Below are 8402 nucleotides of genomic sequence, written 5' to 3'. Positions count from 1 at the left end.
TATATATATATTTTTCTTATAAATACCTTGTATAACAAATAACTAATTTTAAATAATACTAAACATATATATAAATATATGGACATATATATATATTAATATAATTGAATGAATGAATATAGATCACTTTAAGATATATATATATATATATATATATATATATATATATATATATATATATATATATATATATACAAAATAAATATATATCACATATAATTTAAGATATAATATAAGTATACATTTTAAATAGAATTTAATATAAATCCTATATAAATACAAATATATATATATATATATATATATATATATATATATATATATATATATATATATATATATATATATAATAATATATATCAATAAATAAAAGTCATGTAATTTCCGTTATATGTTTTAATATATATATACAAATGATATAGGTTCGTGAATCCGAGGCCAACCCTGCATCTTCCAGTTGTTCAATACCGTTATATGTATTTTTACTACAAAATACAGTATAGTGAGTTTCATTTGCTCCCTTTTACTCTTTACATTTTTGGGACTGAGAATACATGCACTGATTTTATAAATGTTTTACGAAATAGACACAAGTAATCGAAACTACATTATATGGTTGAATGATCGAAATCGAATATGCTCCTTTTTATTAAGTCTGGTAATCTAAGAATTAGGGAACAGACACCCTAATTGACGCGAACTCTAAAGATAGATCTATCGGGCCCAACAAGCCCCATCCAAAGTACCGGATGCTTTAGTACTTCGAAATTTATATCATATCCGAAGGAGGATCCCGGAATGATGGGGATATTCTTATAAGTATATTGTGAATGTCGGTTACCAGGTGTTCAATCCATATGAATGATATTTTGTCTCTATGCATGGGACGTATATTTATGAGAACTGAATATGGAAATCTTGTGGTCTATTAAAATGATGATAATAGTTACTTATGTTAAACTAATGAACTCACCAACCTTTTGGTTGACACTTTAAAGCATGTTTATTCTCAGGTACGAAAGAAATCTTCCGCTGTGCATTTGCTCATATTAGGGATATTACTTGGAGTCATTCATGACATATTTCAAAAGACGTTGCATTCGAGTCGTTGAGTTCATTAAGATTAATATTAAGTCAATTATAGTTAGATATATTATGAAATGGTATGCATGCCATCAACTTTCGATGTAATGAAATATTGTCTTTTCAAAAACGAATGCAATGTTTGTAAAATGTATCATATAGAGGTCAAGTACCTCACGATGAAATCAACTATTGTGAATTGTTTATAATCGATACGGACTTTGTCCGGATGGATTAGGATGGGTCCTTTCAATTAGATCAACACCTAGAGCTATTATTCACCACCTGGGTGATTTGGACTGAGAGAGAATCGGAGGAGCTCACTAGATCTGAGTGTGTGTAACAAATGAGAGGCTTAACCTTAAATGAAGAACATAAGACTTTATATACCCCTGCTATTGACTCACCCATACGATTCATTCATCACACGTACGAGTTGGCTTCATCAGCCGTACGGGTGATCAGTCACTCGTGTCTTCTCATTTAGGTTGTAATTGTGACTTAGCTCAGCATCAACCGTGCGTATGAGCCTGTCAGCCGTACTAGTGAGGCTTCACTCGTACATCTGACTAAGTCTAACATAGTAAAACATCTAAATTTCGTTCCTGCAGTTCCTGTAACCACATATAAACACGGATAGGATAATAACGAGCAATCATGGTGGCCTGTAAACTGTTGTATCTGCAATGGACGTGGGTAGATGTGTAGGGACTTGCATAAAATGCATCAACAGAATGTGTGAGTTGTAAGGAAACGAAGGAGGTGAATTTATAAGAAAATCTCCGACAGAACAATTAAAATGGACGATCGTATTTAAAGCGGATCCTAATTCCCTTGATTACCGGAGAGTCAAATCTTATTAAGAAGATTTTCTTCAAATCCCTTGAAAGCTGGGAATCAATCATATCAACGTCAAATGATAAGATGAATCTAAACTTACTCATTTCACTCTTCTATGTTAGCTTCATTCGTACTCTTCATATAAATGGATTGTTTATCCAAATTATTCGCTGATGATAAAACTCTAATTTCAGCCCGTATGCATCATGAAAACATACTTATTATCATTCACGACCTTTCCACTCAAATTTCGGGACGAAATTTCTTTAACGGGTAGGTACTGTGACAACCCAGAAATTTCCAACCAAATTTAAACTTTAATCTTTATATGTTTCCGACACCGGAAATTTCCAACCAAATTTAAACTTTAATCTTTATATGCTTCCGACACGATAAGCAATATTTGTTAAGTTAAATTTCAAGAATTTTAAACTATGTTCATACATTTATTCAACCTCGACCAAGTTCCAACGATTCACGAACCATTAAACGAATATGATTATATATGTATATGTGTATATATATTATAACTTGAAACGTAAACAAAATATTAGATTAAATACTTTATATGATTGTATCTGTTTCAAAATGTTTATCAATGCAATTAGAAGATAAGATCAAATGATTGAATTATCAGATATATTGAATTATGATTACAAGTCTCTGTTGAAAGGCCCACGTTGATTTGAGAAATCTTTCCATTTTAACAATATTCGAAAAATGGTAAAGTGATTTATAAATAAGAACAAATTGTTAATCATTGAGAACTACACAAAGGATAGTGGAAGATTGAATCTCATAAAGACTCGATTGATCTATTTAGTTTCAAACGTACAAAAACGTTTTCAGTTTAAAAAGAACATTATTATTAAAACGTATATAACTTTTATAAATATCTAGAATCACTTTTGACAACTCATTACTTAACTAGTATGATAAAGATAACGATATTTATATTTTATTTTATTAAATATATATAACGATTTAAATTAATATTATATATATTTATACGCGTATTATAAGTACATAGTTTTATACTTTTACTATACTTAAACTTTACCTTTACTTTATTTTTACTTTACTTTAACTTTAATAATTCACTTTAATAATTCATACTTTAATAATTCACTTTAATAATTCATACTTTAATAATTCACTTTAATAATTCATACTTTAATAATTTACTTTAATAATTCATACTTTAATAATTTACTTTAATAATTCATACTTTAATAATTCACTTTAATAATTCAAAAATCTATTATAAATAGAATTCAATAGGTTTCATTATTTTATAGAAACTTGAAAATATTTTTCTCTAAACTCTCTCAATCGATTTACATATATATATTTACTCCGTATTATTTCAAGATATTATTAGTATACATAAAATATTACGACGGAGTGCTGTCCGAGTGATTTCAAAATTGTTTTTCGAGTAGGATAGGATTAAGGAAATTATGGGTTATAGCTATGGAGGTGATTGAGTATGGTTCATGGGTATGCTCGTGAGGTCAATATAGTGTTTATCATTTCCGTTGCGTCTACGTACCTTTCCTGCAATATTGAATCTCAATATTGATACGTGAGTACTCATAATTTAACTTTTACATACTAATAGTGTATCCCTGACTAGTGCTCGAGTATTTAGGATTATGCATGCTTGTACTTTTGATATTGCCCTTAGACAGGTTAGGTTGAATCTTGAATTAGTTATGCTTGCGGTTGAGATAAGGTATAAGATATGCATGTCCTTGGAAAGCTAGCGAAAAATTAAGAACTTTTCCTTTAGATATCGAATGGTTTCGATGAACGGATTAGAAGTTATAATCAATTGAATTTTCGATATATTTATTAAAAATGATTATTATTATCGTCGTTTTTATCGTCGTTCTAGTTTTATCTTATTATTATCATTATTATTATCTTTATCAATAAAAGGGATTTATCATTAAAAATTGTTATTTTTTATTATTATTACTATCGTTATTATCGTTAAAGTTATAATTAGTATTATTATTATTATCCAATTATTATTATTATTATTATTATTATTATTATTATTATTATTATTATTATTATTATTATCATTATTAATATATATATATCATTATTTAAAAATGGTTATTGTTATTGTTATTATTATTATTACTATATTATCATTAAGATAATTATTAGTATTATCGTTAATAATGTTATAGTAACTATCATTATTAATATTAGTGTAATTAAAACAAATATTTGTAACACCTAAATATTTTGATTACTATTATTATCATTATTATGAACACGATATAAAAGACGATTAAAAGCTATTAAACGAAATGATTAGGAAATAATGAGTAAGAGTATCATGATGAAATTAAAATATTATAATATATTGATTTAGATAAAATTATCGTTCTTATTATTTTTATCATTACTATTATTATTAAAAGTATCGTTAGTATTAAAACTATCATTTTAACAAAAATTATCATTTTAATAGAAATGTCATTGTTACTATAAAATATCATTATTATTATTATTTTAAATAGAATTATTATTTTAAAGATAATATTAAAAATTATCGTAAATGTTAAAGTTATCATAATTAGAATTATCGTTTTATCATAATGTCATCTTAGTAATTATAAATATTGATATTTTTTATAATAATAATTATTATTACAAAATAATACAACTTTTACTTACTATCATTATAGATATTATTTTATCAAATAAATATTTGATACAAACATATTTTACTACGTGTAATAACTTACTTTAATAATACCTATCATATTATCTTTATGATATTAAATGAACCCTATAAATTTTATTACTTAATACATATAAAAGTATATTTTATTATATAAATTTAATATAAAATTTTATTTATTAATAAATAAATTATATTATTTACTCTAATAAATCTTTTAAAAATATTTAAAAATATAAAACGACGATATTTAAACTATATATTAATCATGTATAGATTTTTGGAAATTATTTTGAGTCAAATTTACTTTTGTTGACTTTTGCATATTAGTCTCGAGCATTAGGATTGTGGTACACTATGACTTGACCTAATTTGTTAGACAAATATTGACCAACACATAAATATATATAATTAATTTAGGTTCGTGAATCCGAGGCCAACCTTGCACTTGTTCAATGACGTTATATGTATTTTACTACGAAATACAGTATGGTGAGTTTCATTTACCTTTTTACCCTTTATATTTTTGGGACTGAGAATACATGCGCTTTTATAAATGTTTGACGAAATAGACACAAGTAATTGAAAATACATCCTATGGTTGAATTATCGAAATCGAATATGCCCCTTTTTATTAAAGTCTGGTAATCTAAGAATTAGGGAACAGACACCCTAATTGACGCGAATCCTAAAGATAGATCTATTGGGCCTAACAAACCCCATCCAAAGTACCGGATGCTTTAGTACTTCGAAATTTATATCATGTCCGAAGGAGGATCCCGGAATGATAGGGGATATTCTTATATGTATCTAGTTAATGTCGGTCACCAGGTGTTCACCATATGAATGATTATTTTTGTCTCTATGCATGGGACGTATATTTATGAGAACTGGAAATGAAATTCTTGTGGTCTATTAAAATGATAGAAATAAATGATTATGATAAACTAATGAACTCACCAACCTTTTGGTTGACACTTTAAAGCATGTTTATTCTCAGGTGTTAAAGAAATCTTCCGCTGTGCATTTGCTCATTTTAAAGATATTACTTGGAGTCTTTCATAGCATATTTCGAAGAACGTTGCATTCGAGTCATTGAGTTCATCAAAGAGTATTATTAAATCAATTTATAGTTGGATAGTGAATATTATGAAATGGTATGCATGCCTGTCAATTTTCGATGTAAAGAAAGTTTATCTTTTAAAAACGAATGCAATGTTTGTAAAATGTATCATATAGAGGTCAAATACCTCGCAATGTAATCAACTATTGTGAATTGTTTATAATGTATATGAATGGGTCCTTTCATACATCATCCAACCGAGTCGCTCAATTAGATGAGCCGTCTGAACGTGTATGCCTGTAGTCAGACTGCACGGGCGTCGGAGGTAAGGGACGTTGCTGTCTATTCAGAATCTTCAAGCCTAACGCAGTACCCAGTGACATGTCTTATGACAGGGGCGTTTAGGACCAGTGTAATGAATACAGGGCCTCTGCCTATTCATGAGCCAGCATTCCATAATCTCGGCAGAATAACTGATGAAGTCATAGTATGCACTTACTTTAACCTTCTCTGGATTACAAATTTTATCGCATTTACTTTATCTATCTTAAATTAGAAAATCCCAAAATAAATATTCACTACTCCCTAACTATCTTAGGCTACAATATAGGTTCGATGTTACTGATATCTCAAAAATGCGACTCTAGGTCATACTTCCCTTACTTATAAGGAGTAGTAAGATTTAGGCCCCACTAAATATAAATTTAAAACAAGTACCCTCTCCCACGAGTGGCTGATCCTGGTGAGCCGCGGCCTAACGACACCGCATAAATAAAAACCTTCCGTTTCGACCATATCAAGAGATATTATAGTTTTTGGCGCCGCTGCCGGGGAACTGGTATCAGGCAATACTGTTTTCAATCAAACTTATTCACAAGCATTTAGTGGTGTCTAAGAAAGACAATTATACACGGACTTGGTTATTAGATTTTCCGAACAGTCGCCAATTATATTGGGACCAAAAGGATCCTGCCTCTCCGTAGTCGGCCTGGCCACTTGGTTTGTTGAATAGTTTGTGCGAAGCTTTGTTACCGAAATACCAGGGAATCAGTAGCCAGAACCAAAAACATATTCCACCATAGGATAGTTAGTTAATTAGATTTGATTACTTTAGATTACTCTAGTTTACCTTAGATTGCCTTAGATTAAATTAGATTACCTTAGAGTTAGATTAGTTTAGTTTAGCTTATTATAATTTAGCTTATTTGCAAAAAGGCATACCTAGTGTATGACCCAAACCCGATCTAGGCCAAGGCCGTTGTTATTCGTACCTGATCCAGACGCAATAATCTCTAAAGCACGCAAGGAAGAATGAATCAGAAACCAAATGGCGTTACGCGTTACTTTAGCAGAAAACACCAAACCCTCGATTGAAGGTCGAGGAGGACCAATCAGATTTCCAGAGATTCAAGGACACTCGTTCGAGTTAAAACATCACATCATCCAGCTCATTCAGAATAGCTGTCAGTTTCATGGATTACCGAATGACGATCCTAATTCTCACCTTGATAAATTCATATCTCTTTCGAACTCCTACAAACAGCCAGGGATAAGACAAGATATAGTCCGGCTATACTTGTTCCCCTATTCTCTCACTCATCATGCTCAAACTTAGTTTGAAGGACTGGAAAAAAATTCCATCACGTCATGGACGGAGATGGCGACTAAATTCCTAACCAAATATTTCCCTCCTTCTAAACAAACCAAACTGAAGAATGACATCATTAACTTCAAACAAAGTTATGATGAATCTCTTTACAGTGCATGGGAGCGTTTCAAAATCCTGCTAAAGAAATGCCCTAATCACCAGTTAGAACGGTCAGCCCAAATCTGTACCTTCTACAATGGTCTTACGGTAAATCATAGGACGACGATCGATGCAGCAGCTCAATGGAATCTGATGAACCAAACCGCAGATGAAGCATGGGAATTGCTCGAGAACATGACGATGCATCATCATGACTGGAACAGTGGTGAAACAACTTCATCATCTGCCCCACTCTCTACACTTAACAATCAAACGGAGGCCATCAAATCCCTCACAGATAAGATGGAATCTCTTGCCAAGCAACTCGGAGAATTGAAGACGCAACCGCAGCAGGTTAACCAAGCTCAGGCTTGTGTTAATGTACCAACCCGCAACCTACTGAAGACTATCAAGTTGAGTACGAAAACCCTGACGGTTCAGTCTATTACGTTCAATACCCAGCTCGTCCACCAAATCCCGGATTCAATCAACCACCAAGGGTTAATCAATTTCAGCGAAGCAATCAACCTTTCAACTATCGCTATCCACCTTATCCAGCCCAACAATCTCAATTGACTTACGATCAACCACTTCCACTCACTGGTCCCCCAGTTGAGGAGAATTCCCCTACCACCCAAATTACAAAAGCAGCTAACCCCACTCTCGGAGCTGATGATCAGTTAACTCAGTTCATCCAAGGACAACAACAGTTAAATCAGAGAACTGCAACCAGACAAGATCAGACGGAGATACTAATGAGAAATCAATTGGCTCTGCTCAAAAGTTTGGAAACGCAGCTCGGACAGTTATCACAATGCTTTGAAACCCGACCGCAGGGAAGATTGCCAAGTAATACTATCCAGAATCCCCACATAGAATAAGCAAAGCAAATGGATTCCGTAATCCCAGAGGAAGAACCACGGAGAAGGTCAACTAGGCTCAAGAACAAATCAACATATACTCAGAAG

At 31.2% G+C, this 8402-nt stretch overlaps 1 non-coding gene across 1 annotated transcript; it reads right to left on the bottom strand.

Annotated features, from left to right (window-relative positions):
* Positions 1 to 7392: 7392 nt before the first annotated feature.
* On the bottom strand, positions 7393 to 7499 carry LOC139886786 (small nucleolar RNA R71). Its single transcript, XR_011772652.1, has one exon. It is a non-coding gene; the product is annotated as a small nucleolar RNA R71 (small nucleolar RNA).
* Between the last annotated feature and the right edge of the window lie 903 nt (positions 7500 to 8402).

This window comes from Rutidosis leptorrhynchoides, chromosome 1 (assembly GCF_046630445.1).
Source record: "Rutidosis leptorrhynchoides isolate AG116_Rl617_1_P2 chromosome 1, CSIRO_AGI_Rlap_v1, whole genome shotgun sequence".
NCBI lineage: Eukaryota > Viridiplantae > Streptophyta > Magnoliopsida > Asterales > Asteraceae > Rutidosis > Rutidosis leptorrhynchoides.
The sequence above is the reverse complement of the archived record's forward strand: the minus strand, read 5'-3'. Positions and strand labels throughout refer to the sequence as shown.